The sequence below is a fragment of the Haliotis cracherodii genome, unplaced genomic scaffold (genome assembly GCF_022045235.1).
Source record: "Haliotis cracherodii isolate W230 unplaced genomic scaffold, xgHalCrac1.p SCAF_21, whole genome shotgun sequence".
Lineage (NCBI taxonomy): Eukaryota > Metazoa > Mollusca > Gastropoda > Lepetellida > Haliotidae > Haliotis > Haliotis cracherodii.
Window position 1 is genome coordinate 2,524,036 of NW_027266277.1, and position 21,565 is coordinate 2,545,600.

General features: G+C 40.0%; 1 protein-coding gene across 2 annotated transcripts in view; it reads right to left on the reverse strand.

The window, feature by feature from the left end:
- LOC139470946 (orexin receptor type 2-like) overlaps nucleotides 1-21,565 on the reverse strand; it is a 107,904-nt gene that overhangs the window by 10,074 nt on the left and 76,265 nt on the right. Inside the window, exons 1-2 of one of the 2 annotated variants that reach the window (XM_071253271.1) lie at nucleotides 18,267-18,437; nucleotides 4,189-4,264 (exon numbers count right to left, since the gene is read on the reverse strand). The gene's annotated coding sequence lies outside the window, so the exon portion shown is untranslated. Of the gene's footprint in view, nucleotides 1-4,188; nucleotides 4,265-18,266; nucleotides 18,438-21,565 lie in introns of those variants that run through there. The other variant, XM_071253269.1, reaches the window with a different exon arrangement.

Below are 21,565 nucleotides of genomic sequence, written 5' to 3' on the forward strand. Positions count from 1 at the left end.
TTCCTGGTTCACCCCGATTATGTTTCTTGGTATGTCAGCACCATACCCCTGCTCGTGGGTTTCACCAATGTCGTAAGCGCCAGTGAGCTGCATAACTTCGGACTTTCCTCGCACACTAAGCTGACACGCCGTGATTTTAAATCAAAACGGGAATACCTTTTCAAAGCGGCGTTAAGAGGCTTTATGAGAAAGAGATATTTTTCACATTAACTTCAACAAACGTCACACCTTGCATTACTATATAATGCTCATTTAAAGATTCAACTTTTGTCTGTGGTTATTGTGAAACATTTGCATCATTGGAAGTCATTGACAGTGCCGTGATATTGCTGGAGTATAGATAAAAGCAGCGTAAAGCCATACTCACTCTCTGAAAGGATGATGTCGGACGTAATGCCTTATTTCTGTCCTCATGCGACTGCTTAAACGAACTTTAATTTTCTTAGTCGGGGGATGGGGAACTTAAAACACCATAATAAAAGCAATACCTGTTATGTTTTAGGTTTCTGAATTGAATACTTTGACATTCATTTGATCACGGTTATCTCAACAAAATGAGTATTTATAGATTAATTCAAATCAACGATTGGTGATGAAATAGAATCACTGTGTTTGATGTGACTGCGTCGAACGTGACAAAGGGACATCACTCTATCATCAGGGCGTTGGGTCTTGAAGAACCAAATGAGAATAGACACGATTGGTTAGAGATGTGCTCACGTAATCCAAACACGTAAAAAACCACTAAACTCACTAATCACAGGAAACCGGAAACTGACAAAATGCAGCTATTGCGTGGAGAAGAAGAGACGCGCTAACATTTCAGGGAGCAGACGACTTCCGGCCAACTATTTTATGGGCAAAGACCAAACGAGACAAAGTTCAACTGTCGGTTTGATGAGGTTTACTATCAACACGAATGCATTACCATTAAATGGCAAGGTCAGTTTTGTTGCAGTTAAGATAGGTTTAATTCCGCTTCCTTCCTACAAGTACACTTATCATTCCGGGTATAGGTTTATCATTTCATTTTATGGTCTGCTCCAGCTATCGTTCTGCTTAACGTCTTTCCGCTCGCGTGCATTGACATCTTCATGTTTTGAAATGTCCTCTAAAGAAAGGTTTCAGTTTGCCCAACAGAATGTCTCCCGAACATATACGGTGATTGGATCGCTTGGTAATGCGGTCATAAATTGCGTCTTGTGTTGCTTCTACATCCGCTTGCAAATGTTTCCTCAACAAGACCTTTTATACTTTTCATCTCATGGGATTCCTGTCAAGTATCTCGACAGATTGCTTCAAGATAAATCTTTCTATTCCAACTAGCTTCCAACTGTTTCTTCGTTAAGAACGAAGTTTCTAGATTTTTTTACAGTCATTACGCCTTCGGTAATCGGATTTTCGAGAAGGACAATTGAAAACTTTTATTCAATAATATACCGGAAATGACATTGTTACATGCCTTTATCTACGTCCGCGTTACATGGACTTTAAATATGATTATAAAGACATAACCCCTGTGATATCAACTTTAAATCAATTAAGAAAAATACGTAAAATGCTGTTGTTTATTACATTAATTTATTCAGTATGTGCTTGTAGCAGCCCCAGACGAATTCTGTGGTAAAATAATCAAACATCTGCAGTAAAATTACCAAAGTAATCCGGCTAAAGTTACAAAATTCTGCAGTATATTCATCGGTAAAACATAACGATTTCCCTCTCAAAACGTAATACAAACTCATTTTGTTCTTTAAACAATTTAATCTCTTGCATTAAGACATTTCAGGTTTCGTTTAACATCTCAGGGTTTGAAGTAATAATACAACAAGAACGTTGAAAAGTGGGAATGATTTATTTCAAACTTTGCTTTCATGAAGGAAATCGCATGTTAGATATTTGGACTGATCGGGTGCAAACTTCGACAGGAAAGTTCATAAAAAAATTATGAAAATTAGTTCATGGATTAATAAGTAAGAAAAATTCCGGGATTGTTCTGCAGTTGTGCGGTAGGTTACATTAATCTTTCTGCCGTCGCGGAATCGCAGACTATGTCTGGGCCAGGTGTACTAGACAAGGTGTTGTAATGGCATGGGTTGCCCAGTCGAACAAGGCGGCACTATTCTGTGCGCCGCTCAGAAATGTCAGAAACCCATAATCGTGGTTCGAATCCAACATTCGCCGTGAACATGATTTTGGTTTGGCAGCACCGTGCCCGTTGGTTTAACCAAATAGATAAACGTCGGGAACCTGCACAACTTCACCAATACAAGCTGATAGCCCTAAATATACCTCATTTACTATTCTAAGCGGCGTTAAAGAAATTTATGCACCCCATAATGTGTCGCGATGTCATGCTCCTTTGCACAAAGCATACTCGGAAGCCGCCATAGAGCATTATTTCATAATAAGAAAGCGATTACAGCGTATTTTTTGTATATTATACAATTGTATACCGCAGGTATCCAGGTACTAGTATCTGCTCGAATGCGGTTTTATTTGTTCCCAGTGGTTTAACGCCGCTTTTAACAGTATTCCAGTTATATCACGGCGTGTCAGCTTAATGTTGGAGGAAAGCCCGAAGTGATACAGGTCTCAGACGTTTACCACTTCGGTGAAATCCACGAGCAAGGGTATGTGCTGACAAACCTAGAAACATGATCGGGGCGAACCGGGATTCGAACCCACAATCATAGGTTTCTGGCGTGTTGAAGGGACGCAACTCTGCACAGCGAATCGCGGCGCCTTAGACGCCCGTGCCCCTTGTTCCGGTTGAGATTCATAATCTGATAAACATCTTGCCACAATCCCTGTAATACATCAGGTTGTATTTGGCACATGTGACATATTCTTTACGAACGGTCTCGTTTGAAAGCCTTAGGTTAAGGAAGTAATTATGAAATCTGTTTTAGATATCTGTTCTTCCAACGTATCTGTCACAACGTGGCGACGCTGCTCAGAGGCGCAAGGTTACAGTAAGTCATTACCCCAGGCATAGCATACAGAACCAACTCGGTGTCGCGATCAACTCCCCGGGGAGGATACATGTACACATCCTCAACTAGTATTACGGAGCGGAGATTCAACAATCAATCTGTTCTCTCGTGCTACCGGGTATTCATTTTCCGGTGAGTGAACGTTGGCGTGTTCAATCAAAGTCATTTACGAAGAGTGTCATGTTAAAAACAGATTCCTGCTGAGCGGTATCCTGAAACGACATTGGTGTCACTCGATAACGACAACGATCTACACACCTACTCTTGAGGGGTGACGGAGCCGTACACTTAGCGTTACAAACAACGTGAAGTGAAGTAAGTACGAACCTATTTCTAGGACAAAGAATAATTACATATCGATCTCTGGTTACTAGTATTGGTACATCCATAAACCTGAACGTTAGTAGAGCGCCACCAGAGTATAACATTACCGTTTCCATACTGGGAAAGAACATGATTTACACGCACCGCTCCCTCACACAAATAATTGATTATCACTACTAATATTCCTAAAACTGCTCTATTGGGACTTTGTTTGTTGTCAAACGCCGCATTCCAGTTTTTCGACGGCGGCCTTCAAATAATCGAGTCTGGACCAGACGATCTAGTGATTCATATTATGAGAAACGATCTTCGCCCGTCTGGAACCATGACATGATATCAACGACCCGCTCTATTTTGTAGCCTCCTATGTCATCATTATATGCCGGGGACCTATCCTTACCAAGGACCGCCTTGGTGGTCAAGTGGTAGAGCGTCCGCCCGAGATCGGAATTTCCGCGTCATATCAAAAGACGTTAAAAGATGGTACTTGTTGTTACCCTGTCTGGCGCTCGGCACTAAGGGTCTAGGACAAGAACTAGTCGACTCGGAGTCAGTATACTGTGTCTGAGTTGGGTATCCATGTTAAACTGCGGCATGCTATCTCATGGGGAAGCACTTTTAACTCGGCATTGGTCAGCCACACACACAAGTGCATGCACGTCGCTATATGAGTGCAATACTCTTAGACGCGACGTTAAACCCAATTTCACCTCATCTCCTTACCTGGAATCTCCTTGATATTTTCCTTTTTGACTATCCCGTAACATGATCCCCATCCTCACCATTATCACCATCATCATCACCCCTGCACCTGCACCCCCCATCACTCTAGTGTCAAAACAGGGGGAGAAGAGAGATGAATACTTACCAACAACGTTGTAGTCCTCAGTATGATATTGGGTCCTTCACATCCACTTGTATAGCCATCCCGGGGACCCGCGTTGCTGCGAAATACAATTTCATTGTGTTACAAACAAATAGTTACATACGTCAGGGTGAACGTATTGCCGCCATAACGTCAACACTTCCCGATCCTTTCCGTGAGATCTCAATTATCGCCGAGTGTCAAATTAACACATTCACATGTTGAACCCACGTGAGGAATCGAACCCAGACCGCCAGCGTGACGGTCACAATTTCATTGTGTTACAAACAAATAGTTACATACGTCAGGGTGGACGTATTGCCGCCATATCGTCAACACTTCCCACTCCTTTCCGTGAGATCCCAATTATCACCGAAGGTCAAATTAACACATTCACATGTTGTACCCATGTGAGGAATCGAACCCAGATCTTAAGCGTGAAGGGCAAATGTTTTAACCTCTAGGCTACCCAAACTTGTATCATATAGTATGTACTGACATCCGCTTTCCCGTAAGGCAAAGGTACCCTGTGATACATAACAATGTTTGTGTTTGTTTGAAGTAGTCGTTTAGTGTACCTAAATACTAAAGGTAATCCAAATAGCTTGCAGCTTAGTGAGAGCATGAAATCAGATGTACCTAAAATATCCGGGTTAAAATTGGTCGTAAGAGAAGGCTAACGGGATCGGGTGATCAGGCTCGCCGTGACTTGGTTGACGCACGTAACTTATTGTCGATTGTAGATTCCAAACGATAGGATTCTTTGTGAAATACGGTGGCAATGCTGACCAAAATAATCATCAATCTGTACGTCCTAGCACAAAGTGAACCATACCTTATGAAGATCTGGGTTCGAATCGGCCTTGAACAACCCCTGATTGTCCAAAGACCGCCTATGCTTATCGTAATTTAGAGGCGACTAACGGGATCTTGTGGTCAGGCTCGCTGACTTGGTTGACGCATGTCATCGTTTCTCAATTGCGTAGATCGATGCTGATGATGTCAATCAGTGGATTGTCTGGTCCATATTTGATTATTTACAGACCTTCGTCATGTAGTGAGTGAGTGAGTATGGTTTTACGCCGCTTACAGCAATATTCCAACAATATCACTGCGGAGGACATCAGAAATGAGCTTCACACATTGTACCAATGTGAGGAATCGAACCCAGGCCTTCGGCGTGACGGGCGAACGCGTTAACCACGCCCAAATCATACAGCTGGAATATTAGTGAGTTTAGCGTTAAACTACAAACAAACAGCGCGGTTTGTAAACTTCCGGTGATGTCATCACTTTGCTCTATGGAGTTTTTGTCTCTTTTTGAGCAAGTACTTTGGCTCAATCGAGTGATCGGGGAGGGAGTGACTTTGCATAGACAAAGGTAGGGTTCACGTTCAAGTAAGACCTGCTGTGAAGATTTACATCGCTCAAGTAAGACCTGCTTTGAGGTTTTACATCTTTCAAGTAAGACCTAAGGTTTTACTTTGAATCATAAGTAAGACCTGCTTTGAGGTTTTACATCTTTCAAGTGAGACCTAAGGTTTTACTGTGAATCATAAGTAAGACCTGCTTTGAGGTTTTACATCTTTCAAGTAAGACCTAAGGTTTTACCTTGAATCATAAGTAAGACCTGCTTTGAGGTTTTACATCTTTCAAGTAAGACCTAAGGTTTTACTTTGAATCAAAAGTAAGACCTGCTTTGAGGTTTTACATCTTTCAAGTAAGACCTAAGGTTTTACTTTGAATCATATGTAAGGCCTGCTTTGAGGTTTTATATCTATCAAGTAAGACCTAAGGTTTTACTTTGAATCATAAGTAAGCCCTGCTTTGAGGTTTTACATCTTTTAAGTAAGACCTAAGGTTTTACTTTGAATCATATGTAAGGCCTGCTTTGAGGTTTTATATCTATCAAGTAAGACCTAAGGTTTTACTTTGAATCATAAGTAAGGCCTGCTTTGAGGTTTTACATCTTTCAAGTAAGACCTAAGGTTTTACTCTGAATCATAAGTAAGGCCTGTTTTGAGGTTTTATATCTATCAAGTAAGACCTTAGGTTTTACTTTGAATCATAAGTAAGACCTGCTTTGAGGTTTTACATCTATCAAGCAAGACCTAAGGTTTTACTTTGAATCATAAGTAAGGCCTGCTTTGAGGTTTTACATCTTTCAAGTAAGACCTAAGGTTTTACTTTGAATCATAAGTAAGATCTGCTTTGAGGTTTTACATCTTTCAAGTAAGACCTAAGGTTTTACCTTGAATCATAAGTAAGACCTGCTTTGAGGTTTTACATCTTTCAAGTAAGACTAAGGTTTTACTTTGAATCATAAGTAAGACCTGCTTTGAGGTTTTACATCTTTCAAGTAAGACCTAAGGTTTTACTTTGAATCATATGTAAGGCCTGCTTTGAGGTTTTATATCTATCAAGTAAGACCTAAGGTTTTACTTTGAATCATAAGTAAGGCCTGCTTTGAGGTTTTACATCTTTTAAGTAAGACCTAAGGTTTTACTTTGAATCATATGTAAGGCCTGCTTTGAGGTTTTATATCTATCAAGTAAGACCTTAGGTTTTACTTTGAATCATAAGTAAGGCCTGCTTTGAGGTTTTACATCTATCAAGCAAGACCTAAGGTTTTACTTTGAATCATAAGTAAGGCCTGCTTTGAGGTTTTACATCTTTCAAGTAAGACCTAAGGTTTTATTTTGAATCATAAGTAAGATCTGCTTTGAGGTTTTACATCTTTCAAGTAAGACCTAAGGTTTTATTTTGAATCATAAGTAAGACCTGCTTTGAGGTTTTACATCTTTCAAGTAAGACTAAGGTTTTACTTTGAATCATAAGTAAGACCTGCTTTGAGGTTTTACATCTTTCAAGTAAGACCTAAGGTTTTACTTTGAATCATATGTAAGGCCTGCTTTGAGGTTTTATATCTATCAAGTAAGACCTAAGGTTTTACTTTGAATCATAAGTAAGGCCTGCTTTCAGGTTTTACATCTTTTAAGTAAGACCTAAGGTTTTACCTTGAATCATATGTAAGGCCTGCTTTGAGGTTTTATATCTATCAAAAGTAAGACCTAAGGTTTTACTTTGAATCATAAGTAAGTCCTGCTTTGAGGTTTTACATCTTTCAAGTAAGACCTAAGGTTTTACTCTGAATCATAAGTAAGGCCTGTTTTGAGGTTTTATATCCATCAAGTAAGACCTTAGGTTTTACTTTGAATCATAAGTAAGGCCTGCTTTGAGGTTTTACATCTTTCAAGTAAGACCTAAGGTTTTACTTTGAATCATAAGTAAGGCCTGCTTTGAGGTTTTACATCTTTCAAGTAAGACCTAAGGTTTTACCTTGAATCATAAGTAAGGCCTGCTTTGAGGTTTTACATCTTTCAAGTAAGACCTAAGGTTTTACTTTGAATCAGAAGTAAGGCCTGCTTAGAGGGTTTACTTTTAAAGTACAGCAATTAATTCGCATTTGTCCAAATGAAAATTCCACGATTTAAATCGAACCTGCAACACCATATATCATGTTCAGTACTGTTTCTCACTGAGCAACCGGGGCAGGTGATGAAGTGAAGATTTGCTGAGCACGTTGTTTGTGACAGCGTGCGTCGCCAACCGGTTGGTGCACGCGCAATACACACTAAGCCGTTGCTGCTGTTGCTAGGATATTAATGAGCGCTACACGAGCCAATTTTTAAACAGGGGTATAGGTATCAAGTAAACACAAAATGTTTGATTAATGCGTGTATCAGTCCAAGAAGATCGGTTTAAATATCGCTTCACGACCTCGCGTCCGTTCTTGGTGACCCTGTAAGTCCTCATTCGCGGTCGTGAAGTTTTACAAAGAAGAAGGAGAAAAAAAAATAGCTCATTTAGATGTCACGTGTCTGTAAGTACATACGAGTTACGTTCATATGGCGAAATACTCGAATAAAAAAGTCCAGTCACCCGGCTAACATCCCTGTGAGACCTAAAAAAAGTAATTTAAAAACATTATTAAAATTGAAAGTTAAAATCCTCCGTTGGCAGAGATGTTACATAGTCAAGTTAAACAGTATGAATACATATGTTACAGAACAGCGAGTTTTCGACGTCCAAAAATTCGTGAAACCAGTGCGGCTGAGGGTTGAACAAACCTCTTATTCCGCGTGAGAAAGACAATATGATCAGCGGGAGACATGTTTACGAATGAGGGCTAGAAAGAAATAGCTTCCTTCCACCGATGATATCTAAGATCAGAACGTAAATTACAGCAGCTGCTAATTTAAAAGTGAGTTTCATCTGCAACAGTGTTTTTATGACAAAGCTCACATATTCTGTGCTGAAACGGAGTCTTTGAACGACTAAACCGACCAGGCTCGACTTGAGGGGAGAGTACCACCTTACGTGAACTCTTTGGAGATGTTGCGGAGAACAGAGATTTGGTTATAATCAGTTACTATTGTAGAAAGACCCGTGCCTATAAATACAGGCGTTTCCCTCCGATACAGATACCACAACTAAAACGCCTTTCTGAAGTCGTGATAACCCAGTCCCGGGCGAATTCAGCGGTTAAATCATCAAAATTCTGCGGTAAAACTATCACATTATGCGGCTAAAATTACCAAATTTTGCAGTAAATTCTGCAATAAAACCACAACCTTTTTCCTCTAAAGAAATAACATAAATTAATTTATACTTTTTTGCAAAATGTAATCTCTTGGACTTGTCTCCTCAGGTTTAGTTAACATGTCAACGTTATGTAGTTATAAAACAACAATAACGCTTAAAAGTGGGAATTATTGATTTCAAATTTCTTTCCATTGTAGGATTCATATTTTGTATGTTTGAGTTGCATGTTTGGGCATCATTCATTCGAGTGCAAAATTCGACAGAAAAGCTTGAAAATAATGAAAATTGTGTATTGGCTGATAAAAGGGGATTATTCCGCAATGTCCCTGCAAATGAGCGGAAAGTTTTATTCGCAAATCTTTCTGCGATCGCGGAATCGCCAAATTCGTCTGGGACTGATGAACTAAGATGGCACAGCTACATATACCAGACGGTAACGTTATCACCAAGCAAGGGCATGCAGGCACAAACTGTTATCTAACACGTGATATGTAATTTAGTCATGCTGTGATTAACTCTCACGGTCTGGTGGTGTTATTAGAATAGACATAGACATGTTAATTAGTGCCTCGTCTGACATTAAGGTGCGGGCTTTATCTGCATTTGGCTGCATGTTTCATCGTCCTTGTTTGGCTGTCTCCCAGGACAGCTACATGCAGTCCTCACGACATGCCACAATCACCACACTTTGTGAAAAAACAAAGCCAAATTCCTCACTGATGTTGTGGAGACCATGAGTTCCAAAGAGGGGCAGGTCAGTCGAAATTGCTAAGGCAGACTTTGAAAGCTTGCTCTTAAAGCACTCAATGGTACTGTCGAACCCATTCGACAAAGTGTTTCGCAAGCCGTGTCGCGACAATCGAATCCATTTGATCATAATTTTTTGTTCGTTGATGAAAAGCAAACTCTCAAGTTTCTTAATTTCTGAAAAATAGCAACTTTCATTTTAATTAATTTTAAAAAACATCTGGATCGTTACGTAATCGATTGGATGGAACGGACACGATCATGGCGGCGGCAATAAATTCCACTTGCATTCAGACCCTGAAATACCATCACAGTCCTTTTGTTATGTCTAATGTCATTTGTAGATAATTGTTTTTTAGATAAATGTTATATCTATCGAGTTTCAAATGATTTTAATTTTAGATTTAGCTGTTGTTGCTAATTAAAAAAAATCGGAATTTAAGCTCGGTTTAATATCAACATGTTAATTAAAAAAATCTTCCGATTAATCAAAAACTCCATCTATTGCAACGATGCAGCGTTTTTGTACTTGCATGTTGTCAGACCAGTCCACTTAGGTATAAAGGGAACGTGCAGGGTATAAGCTTCCCACGTGACCGTTAACTTTGTTGTTTTAGAATGTAGTGATTTTGGCATGTATTTATTTTGGGAGGATACCCATTTTTTATACGTATGAAACTCGAGTTTCAATGTTTCAATAAGCTGATTCCAGTATTGTAGGACTGCACTTTTTCATGAGTGTTGTTCCTCTTTAAAAGCAACGACGCTATTTCCTCGGTATTTAGAACTCCGTAAACTCACAATATGTAAAGCCCGTTTATCCAGAAACTCACAATATGTAAAGTCAGTTGAACTGGAAAACTGCAATGTGTGAAGTCCGTTAACCCAGAAACCCACAATGTGTGAAGTCTGTTTATCAGGAAACCCACAATGTGTGAAGTCTGTAAATCCGGAAACCCACATAGTGTGAAATCTGTACACCCTTAAACCCACAATGTGTGAAGACTCTTAATCCGGAAACCCACAATGTGTGAAGTATGCTCATATGGAAACCCGCCGTGTGTGAAATTCATTAATCTGTATACCCGCAATTGCAATGTGTGAAATCCGTTAAGAAAAAAATCTACAATGTGTGACGTCTGATAATCCGGAAACCCACAATGTGTGAAGTATGCTAATCCGGAACCCAACAATGTGTGAAATCTGTACACCCGGAAACCCACAACGTGTGAAGACTCATAATCTGGAAACCCAGTATGTGTGGATCCCGTTAACCTGGAAACCCAGAATGTGCGACGTATGCTAACATGGAAACCCACCGTGTGTGAAATTCATTAGCCTGGAAACCAACAATGTGTGAAAAACGTTAATCCAGAAATCCACAGTATGCGAAGTCTGTTAACCCGGAAACCCACAATGTGTGAAATTCGTTAACCCGGAAACCAACAATGTATGAAATATTTAACCCGGAAACCCTCAATGTGTGAACCTATTCTCGTATACCCCCGCTGTGATGTGGATGGGATAGGTCCCCGACTCACAAACACATACAACTGAAGTGTAAACATTAAACGGGACCGCCACTGGGCGTAAAAGGCAAATTAGTGATGACAGTTTTTGAATGGATCACTGAAAATCAGTGATGACACCAGGTGTCGCGCAAAGGGTAGACATGTCCTGCTCTACCGGCAGTAACCGACACTCACACACTTTGCACACAATAACGGCCTATCAACAAGCGCGTCTTGAAAACACAATCCTCTCAGAGTGGGTGGACCAGTCTGGAACAGACAATCCAGTGACAATCAATACTGACATTGGCAAACCGAACACGACATATTAATTTTGAATTGGCCACCCGGTGCGTTTAACATTGATATTTACATTCCAGGTGTCTTTATGACAAATCATGCTGGTGACTGTAGTCGATGCATTATAACACATATGACACCGCCAGTGAAGTAGAAAGAAATCAATGCATATAGGTATTGATGTGGTGGGTTGAAAGGACATAGAAGCGTGTGCAGCTGTTTCAGGACAGATAACTCGACAGCTGCGAAAACCTCGAAGGTTCTAGCTTACATCACCAGGAGCTGTGGTGGTGGATTCTGTTATATTACTGAAGTGCATAAATATAGTGAGTAATCATTAACTCAAATTAAACATTAGTGTTCTGATTGAGAATATGTGTGTATGTGTGCAATGACACCTCCCTTCAGGTGAGATGAAATGGGGTTCAACGTGTGTGTGTGTGTGTGTGTGTGTGTGTGTGTGTGTGTGTGTGTGTGTGTGTGTGTGTGTGCTTGTACTAGTCCGGCTTGATGCCGATTTATAGTGCTAGCCAAATGAGATACCATGCCGCTGTTGAACATGAATGCCCTACTCAGACACAGTATACTGACTCCGAGCCGACCAGTCCTTGTTTTAGTCCCCAAATGACGAGCACCAGGCAGGGTAACAACAAGTACCATCTTTTAACGTCTTTTGGTATGACGCGGCCGGGGATCGAACCCCGCAAATCCTGCTCTCCGGGCGGACGCTCTGCCCCCAGATCACGGAGGCGGTCTATTTAGTAATGAACCGACAGACGTTATTTAATAATGAACCGACAGACATTATTTAGTAATGAACCGACAGACGTTATTTAGTAATGGACTAACAGATGTTATTTAGTAATGAACCGACAGACGTTATTTAGTAATGAACCGACAGACGTTATTTCGTAAGGAACCTACAGACGTTATTTAGTAATGAACCTTCAGACGTTATTTAGTAATGGACTAACAGATGTTATATAGTAATGGACTAACAGATGTTATTAGTAATGAACTAACCCAAATATTTTGGTGTTTTTTTGTGATCAACTTACATATATGTAATCCAACAATGAAAGAAGACAAATTATAACCAGTAATGGACTAACACGTTATTCTATAATGAAATAACGCATGTGTTAATTAGTAATGAAACGGCAAACATTATTACCAGTAATGGACGTCACATTGATCGTCAGTAATCATCTGAAGCAAAAGATACAGTTACACACTGACACATATGCTCGTCAGTAATAACATGAATAAAATGATAGACAGTATTGACACAGCTGATGCAAATATACCATTTGTATTCTACCGACAAAAAACATTTAGGTTTAAAAGCTTAGTTTGGTTTGTTTGGTGTTTAATGCCACACTCAGCAATATTTCAGTTACATGACGGCGGTGTTTGTAAATAATCGAGTATGGACCAGGCAATCCAGTGATTGACACCATAAGCATCGTCCTACGCACCTGTGATACGATGATATACATAAACCAATGCAAGTCAGCGATCCTGACCACCCGATCCCGTTTGTCGTCTGTTAGAAGCATGTGTTGCTGAAGATCAATTCTAACCCGGATCGTCACGGGTCCGAAAACTAGGTGATGTAAAATTGGGATCAACGTCGCGTCCAAGATTATTGCACTTATATAGCGATGTACATGCACGTGTGTGGCTGCTTGTACTAGTCCGGACTGATGCCGATTTATAATGCTAACCCACTGAGATACCATGCCGCAGGTTAACATGAACACCCCACTCAGACACAGTTTACTGACTTCGAGCCGACCAGTCCCTGTTTTATCACCTTAATGACGAGCACCAGACAGGGTAACGACAAGTACCATCTTTTAACGTCTTTTGGTATGACGCGGCCGGGGATCGAACCACGGACCTTCCGCTCTCCGGGCGGACGCTCTACCACTAGACCACGGAGGCTGTCGGTCCGAAAATTAAATATATTCTGGGGAATGTTATGGTACAGACACTGGGTCCAACTTTCAAAAGGTTCTATCAGACAGGTCACTGCAAGAGGAAACATGATCCGGATTGCAAGTGAATCAAGGTACTTCTTAAAGGAGTCCAGACCAATAAATCAAGAAATCAAGATTTAAACTATTATCCCCACGACTACCATTAATCCCGTTCATCTTAGGAAATAAGCAGTTTAATTTGCCGCTTCGCAGTCCCCATCCTTGCACACGTCGGTGCAGTATGTCGTTACTTTCACAGACACACTAAACACTACTTTAATCCTAGTTAAATTCAGGCACATACGGAAATAAGTTCCCTGTGCAAGCCCTATGGTTCGGGGCAAAGGCAATCACCATATTCATGTCTGTCGCAGCCGACCTTGCATTTGAAGACATGCTTATCGCACCATTTACTTGGATTTAATGAAGATGAACGCTGACTTCGAGTCTCCAAACAGTTTAATAATCTTATCTATCATTACAACATCACACTCATTACATACCCTCACGTTTGAGTCAACCGCACAAATTTCATAGCCTCTTCCTCTCCCTTTACGAACACGGCATGTTTATATATCACTTCCCCATCACCTCCTCTCAACGCATCAAGAACCCTTTCCAGCTTAGCGGAGCCTCAAGTTCCTAAACGACTGACATACATCTCCATAACTGACTACGCATCACCACCGCCATGGTCGTGGGTTAACACAGGAGGCTAAGTGTTGGCAATTTCTGTCTGTTTTTGCACTTACAGGCGTCTTCATATCGTTGGAATGGCTTATTTACCTCCTCTTCAAAGACAATACTGTTTATTTTGAGAACATGTTCCAATGCTTGTTTCCGAGGAGGGCTTGTTTGACTTTTTCACAGAGCTATTAGTTAGTTTACATGGGTTCAGTCGGTCGTCCTATAGTTGTAAAACATACGTACAAAAAGTGTTTGCAAATGAAAGTATACGCCCTTGTTTGATTGGTGGCTAAAACGAAAGAAACAAGAAATGGTTATTCGACCGTGATGCATTTGATACGGTTGGTTGCTTGGTTTGTTGTTTAACGCCGCACTCAGCAATATTTCAGCTATATGACGGCGGTCTGTAAATAATCGAGTCTGGACCAGACAATTTAGTGACTGATATCATGAGCATCGATCCACGCAATTGGGATCGATGACATGCATCAACCAAGTCAGCGAGCCTGACCACCCGATCCCGTTAGTCACCTTTTACGACAAGCATAGTCGCCTTTTAAGGCAAGCATGGGTTGCTGAAGACCTGTTCTACCCCAGGATCTTCACAGGTCCATTTGATACGGGTATCAAAGGCGATATTACATGCATATTACATCTAGGCGACTGTTTTCAGCCTATGTACGTTTGTAATATCAAGACAAATTCATTTTTTAAGTGTTGCCTATTTTTATATATACTGTTAAAGAGAGTCCATTCTCAGTTTAGCCCTCAATTTGTTCCATGGGTCAAACTGAGACATTTTAATTAAGTATTTAGGATGATAATTAACTTTAACATTAGTATACCTAACAAGCTGACAAACAAATTATGTTTACGTTGTTCGAATGAAATTTGCTTGGACTGATGAGTCAACGCCTCTTTGCGGATCAATTACAAAATCTTTAATGTCTACCTATGCCACGTTCTGAAACCACATCGCTCTGCGTATGAAAATACGTCTTTGTAAGTTTGTGCATGGACACTAGGGTCTGCAATGCTCGCGTGTGTTTTTGTAGTTGGTGACAGAGGAACAATGCTCCACTACGTTGTGCCAATTTCCTGTCTTGATTTTAACGTTGTAATTAAGGTCATTGTGAAAACCAGACAGTCACACTTTTAACAAGAGAAGGTCAGGCCAGGTCATAATACACTACATAACATGTGATAGTGACACTCTGAGTGTCCAGGAAGGGGATTAACATGTCTGGTTTTGGGGGGAGATGTTTGTGTACGAAATGGATGCGATTTGGGCATGGAACTAACGCATGTTAAGTTTCATTTCAAGTAATAACAGACAAAAGTAAACGCGGAAGCGTGTGTGCGTTGTGAGGGTGCATGGGGAGTTATAGAGATTTCGGCAATATCAAAAGTGGGTGTCGAACTTAGTTTGTGCTGAGACTCTGGATGGGAAGAAGTTAATCTTTGTTGCATACAAGCTACACTTCTTTCCTAAAAGTCTGAATAATACAACACAACTCCCGATAGGGATACTGTGCTAGATCACACTCATACGGACGTCGGGAGAGAACACCGTATATAAATGTTTGCTTTTGTGTATAATGAAATGAAGCTTGCCATGCGTCAGTTCCATCTCAAGTCGCTTCATATTCGTACAACGTCACCAAACAACCAGTCGGATTTATCCCCCACCTGAATATCCCTATCAAATATTGGGCAGTACATGCATGATTATATGTGGAGTGAGCAAACAAAGCGGTATATGACCAATGTGAATAAAACTTGGCACGACTGCAAATCGTCGCGAGCAAAAGCCCCCTTTAAGTAATATAAAGACATGAGAGACAAGCGATTCTTACACTGTTATTCATGGTGTATGCTGATATGGAATACCTGTAAATCCTGCAAAACTAGAATACATATAAATCTCAATATCTTTTGCAATATATGTAATGCCAGTGGATATTATTATTCACAGGAATGGTTCTCTTTTTCTCACTAGAGCATATATCAAAACATGTGAAATCCGGTGGGTTTTTTTCATTTTTTCATTTCAAGTTTCATGGTCATAAAAATCTTATCGAAGCCCAGAGCAGACAAAACGCCAGTCTTGTTGTCAATACATCGGAACGTGATCGAATCCAACTGGTTTAATCAAGCGGAGAATGAAACAAATTACATTAAGAATTCTTTAAAAGGAAACTACTTAACTGCCATATATCCTGAAGATTAAGTTGTTCGTTGCTGGTTATTGTATCTGTACCGTGCAATACAGTTTTCAATCAGATGGCAGTGTTCATTCCACCGTTGCCATACACCATGCGTTTTTATTGAAGCCTTGAAGCCTACGTGCCCTGGTCTCCAATCTAGGGCGTCCCAGCAATGGCCTGAGACTTTTAATCAATTTCGTTTGATCCTCAATACCAGATGTTCAATATGACAGGGAGATTGTCATGCCTAATACCTCAAGGTTGGAGATGCTGAAGGCACATGTTGTGGAGCTCTTTATATAATTACCTCCCATGGCCATACTAAGTTTAGTTTTCGATCTAGTTCAGGGAAGGTTTATTTCTATTTTCCAATCTTCCCGTTAAATAGTTTAGCATTGGTGTGGCTGACGATAGCGTAGCTTAATACACAGCACTACACAGTACATATGTTATCATATCGTATCGCACGATAAGACTTAAAGAGTTGCTGTGACTTTAATTTGAACTCACTAACTCACTGATATCGTAGCATAACACATAGCATGTCGTACAGACTGTCAAACTTTGATTAGAAACTAACTTGGTTGAAACACAGTCAGGCGGTCCAAACTTTTTCGTTAAGTTGGCTTAATACACATATAAATTCGGTTTAATTATGTGCTTGACATTATGATGTACACTCGTATCACAAAGGGGAGGCTACACAAATACACATATTGTTGGCAAAATAACAACCCTACTTCACAGCATTTTATCGATACCTGTAGCTACAGTATTGAACACTTTATATGTATGAAACACAATTATGATCCCAACCATGTATTGCTTTTCAGATCATCGATAGTAATAACAAACAGAAATATAAACCTCATATGGTGCTATTAATGAAGAAGGGCAACAGGTATTGTGGTTGTCCGCAGACACCAATTGTCATTCCAGCGCCGTTGTTTATTTAATACCTACATCATTATTCATGAATACAAGAGAAAGAAAAAACATGTGATGAATACAACATGCACATCAATAACCCCTGTGATATCGTCGTTCATGGATAGACACTGTGTTAACGCCAAACACTAATTATACTCATACGTCAATAAGGAGCTCTGGGCGATGTGATCAATGTATGGTGATTCCTTGAAGCAGATGGTTGTCTGACCTGTGAGGTAGTGTTCTATGTCATAGATCACATCTACAGATGAGGGAGCAGGTGGTAGTGACTCCTTGGTCCCTAGTTTAGGCTTACACCACCACTTTCATCTCTACTAGATTAAACACAGAACTCTTTGATATTTGTACGAAAGATATTTTTGAACAGTTGAGCACATATCACACGCTGTATATTATATTAACGTCTATGTAAAAGATAGAGGCTAAGATTCCAAATACAGATTCATATTTCAAAGGATAGTTATATGCTTATAAAGAGTTATCGTCAGAATTAGAAATATGTGAAATTCAACTGCATTTCAATATGGTATTGTAGATTACACGTGTCAACAAACACATGGCCTTTTAAACAAAGTGAATCAGATATTTGGAAACTCAAAATAAAATAATAATTGACATTTTGGTAGACAATGACCGAATATATTGCTACTTTAATAGTGTCTTTTTTAGCCACTTAAAGTCGTCTAGTCATTTTCAAAATGAAACACGTGTAATATTGCTAATTTTGTTGCAACTCGGTACGATGATCATAAAAGGAATGGATAAATAACAATAGTTCATTAATTCATCACACCAGTAATGTATATGGCTGCATTGAGTAGACGTGATCGTGACACGACAATATATTTCAAAGACATAGCTGCACCGTCTAGTCGTTACCTCTAAACAAGCGTAATTCCATACCACTGTATGTCAAAGAGAAAGTAGAAACACAGTTTATATGCATAAGATAGGACACAACGAGATGCTAAACCGTGTTTGAAACTCCTTAAAGAGTTATACCTACAGGTAATGGTAGCCTTGCATGGCAAAGTTCGCAATCCTAGCTTAAGTAAAGCTTTTAGTTCGATTTTGTCATTGCGTTTACATACCTTCAGCAAAACCATTGCCAACATTAGTAAGCTCCAAATGAGAATCCATTAATTCCTAGTAAAGGGAAGTTGTAAATTCCACTGATAGGAGGCAATCGGGATAAGGCAAATTAAGAACAGTCTTGATAGTCCAACTCTGAACAAGAGAATAAGGCTCGGCAGGCGCAGCTCGGCTGCTGCAGTGCGATCGATGCCAGTCATTCTATAGTCAGAGGGTTTTGGTGGGAGGTTTCAGCGTAAAGGAAAGCTTGGTTTCATCATAGGACACTCTACAGTTGCACGGAGGGTGGGACGAATCGGCGCTTTGAGTGATACTTGACTATGCTAATGAGGTTCTATTGGAACGTACAGTATTGAAATGAGAAGAGTAGAATGATTCGACTTTGCGAGTCATTGGTATGATAATAAGCGGTGTTGGATGATGATTGTCTCTTGGATTTGAATAATAAGTACCTGAAATGAATTTCTTTTGGGAAAGACAAAGTATGCTATTAATCACCTGAAACAGCTTGAAATGATTGTATCATTATCCCAAAGATAGCGCAGTAATTTGATCACGGAGCTGTTTCAGAGAATCTGCTGTTATAAACGTTTCAAGAACAGCAGAACATGAATGTGAAAATGTCCAAGTTGAGGAGACGGTGTTCGGTCTTGGAATTTTGTATACACTTTTTCATGTACCTGCTGTGGACGAAGTAAACACCTTGCATTTTCATTCTTAGAAATTATGCATTTTCAATATATGTTATTTATTCACAGAAACGCTGTGTTTACTTTGAAGAAAACGGACAATATATACGAACAAATCCTCATAACATTATACGATGAAAAACACACGTATTTTCGGATTAGACAAACAGGGTCTGGATTGTTACAGGCATTTAGTGTAATAATTTCATTGGCACGCAATAACGAAATTATATATTGGATTACAGTCATGTCCTGCACACATCTTATTATTGAATGTAATGTCATTACATTCTCAATGACGTCATGTGTTACCTCGAGGAACAAACAGCAACAGTTCACTCAAGTCACGGGTTTCCTCCTGGTTTTCTCCTTTACTATTCTTAGAGAGAGCTCTGTCGGTCATTGAGGTGAGGTGAGGTGAAATGGGGTTTAACGTCGCGTCTAAGATTATTGCAGTTATATAGCGACGTGCATGCACGTATATGTGTGTGCGTGTGTGTGTGGCTGCTTCTACTAGTCCGGACTGATGCCGATTTCTAGTGCTAGCACACTGAGATACCATGCAGCAGTTTAACATGAATACCCCATTTAGACACAGTATACTGACTCCGAGCCGATCAGTCCTTGTTTTACCCCCTTAATGCCGAGCGCCAGACAGGGTAACGACAAGTACCATCTTTTAACGTCTTATGGTATGACGCGGCTGGGGATCGAACCCCGGACCTTCCGCTCTCCGGGCGGACGCTCTACCATTAGACCACGGGGGCGGTCCTGTCGGTCATTGATATTGCAGGCTTACATCAAAAGTCATAAAACAAAACATACATTTCACCTGATAATGTAATTTCATTGCATGATTGATATGACATAAACAGGCATGACATAATGTCTGTTTCCAAACTCTTTACTTGCGTATAAATAATAAAAGGCGATCGTGAGATTATTTGTATAAGCTTAACAGTTTCTATCTAAAACTTTCTAAGCTTATCGTCTCATTTGATTACATCGTTCTTTATGTGTTGACGAAATTAACAGCCAATAAGCAACTGTCAGAGAGGAGGGTTCCATTACTGACGCAGCCATGAGATCAAAATGAATTTACAGTGAGTGAGTGAGTGAGTTTGGTTTAACGCTGCTTTTAACAGTATTCCAGTTATATCTCAGCGTGTCAGCTTAATGTGGGAGGAAAGCCCGAAATGATGCAAGTCTCAGAGGTTTACCACTTCGGTGGAACCCACGAGCACGGGTATGGTGCTGACAAACATAATCGGGGCGAACCGGGATTTGGAACCCACAATCATAGGTTTCTGGCGTGCCTAAGGGAAACAACTCTACAGAGCGAATCGCGGCGCCTAAGACGATTGGGCCACCCATTCCCAAATGAATATATATATATATATATATATATATATATATATATATATATATATATATATATATATACACATATATATATATATATATATATATATATATATATATATATATATATATATATATATATATATATATATATTATGGTTGTTGTCATTATAGGAGGTACATAAGTAGGAAATAGAGACTTCTATTTTATAATTCTTTTGATCATTTTGCTCGCTATATTTCCCGAGAGCATGAATTCATTCGCACACAAATGGATTATATTTACAATAAGAACATACAAGTGATCTATCCACGGCTGTTTACAAAATGTTTTCTTATTTCAGAGCAGTGGATTGGACATTCTCCGCATCTTTTCGGAAAGCCTTGTTCCACCTTGTTAAATCTAACACAGTGCGTTGAAATACGAGGATCTAGCGCGTGTTATTCGGAATGACGTGACACATAGCGCTTGTTAAAACGCATTTCTTGTTACTCATGACCTTCTTACAAAGATGCCCACGACCCTGATGTGTTTTTTATCTTTAAGCACTGTTCATGCACAACTCTAAGTTCGTTTTTGCACATGATTCCGTATTTTTAAGTGCCCCAATCAATGCATAGTGTCAGATACGGAGGGGAACCTAACAGCGGTTTCCTCGTACTTTGAGTCGATTGGTAACCTAGTGTATAAAACGTTCGCTCGTCACGCAGAAGACCCGGGTTCGATTCTCCACATGATTACAATGTGTGAAACCCATGTCTGGTGTCCACCAAACGTAATGTTGCTTGAATATTACTAAAAGCGGCGTAAAACCACTTTCACATTCGATTAGTTCCCTACCTAGTCAGTATAACAAAAGTCACGATAAACAAGTATAATTGTTTATTGTCAAATAAAGAGCTGCTCGAATTAAAACTAAATGTGTCATATTGATATCTGCGTTCAGATGAATCTACATTCAGGTCAAGAAGACCGCCTCCGTGGTCTAGTGGTAGAGTGTATGCACGTAGAGCGGACAGTAGGGGATTCGATCCCCGGTCGCGTCATACCAAAAGATGTTAAAAGATGATACTTGTTGTTACCGTGTCTCGCGCTCGGCATTAAGGGGCGAAAACAAGGACTGGTCGGCTCAGAGTCAGTATACTGTGTCTGAGTGGGGTATTCGTGTTAAACTGCGGCATGGTATCTCAGTGGGCAAGCACTTTAAAATAGGCATCAGTCAGGACTAGTACAAGCAGCCACACAC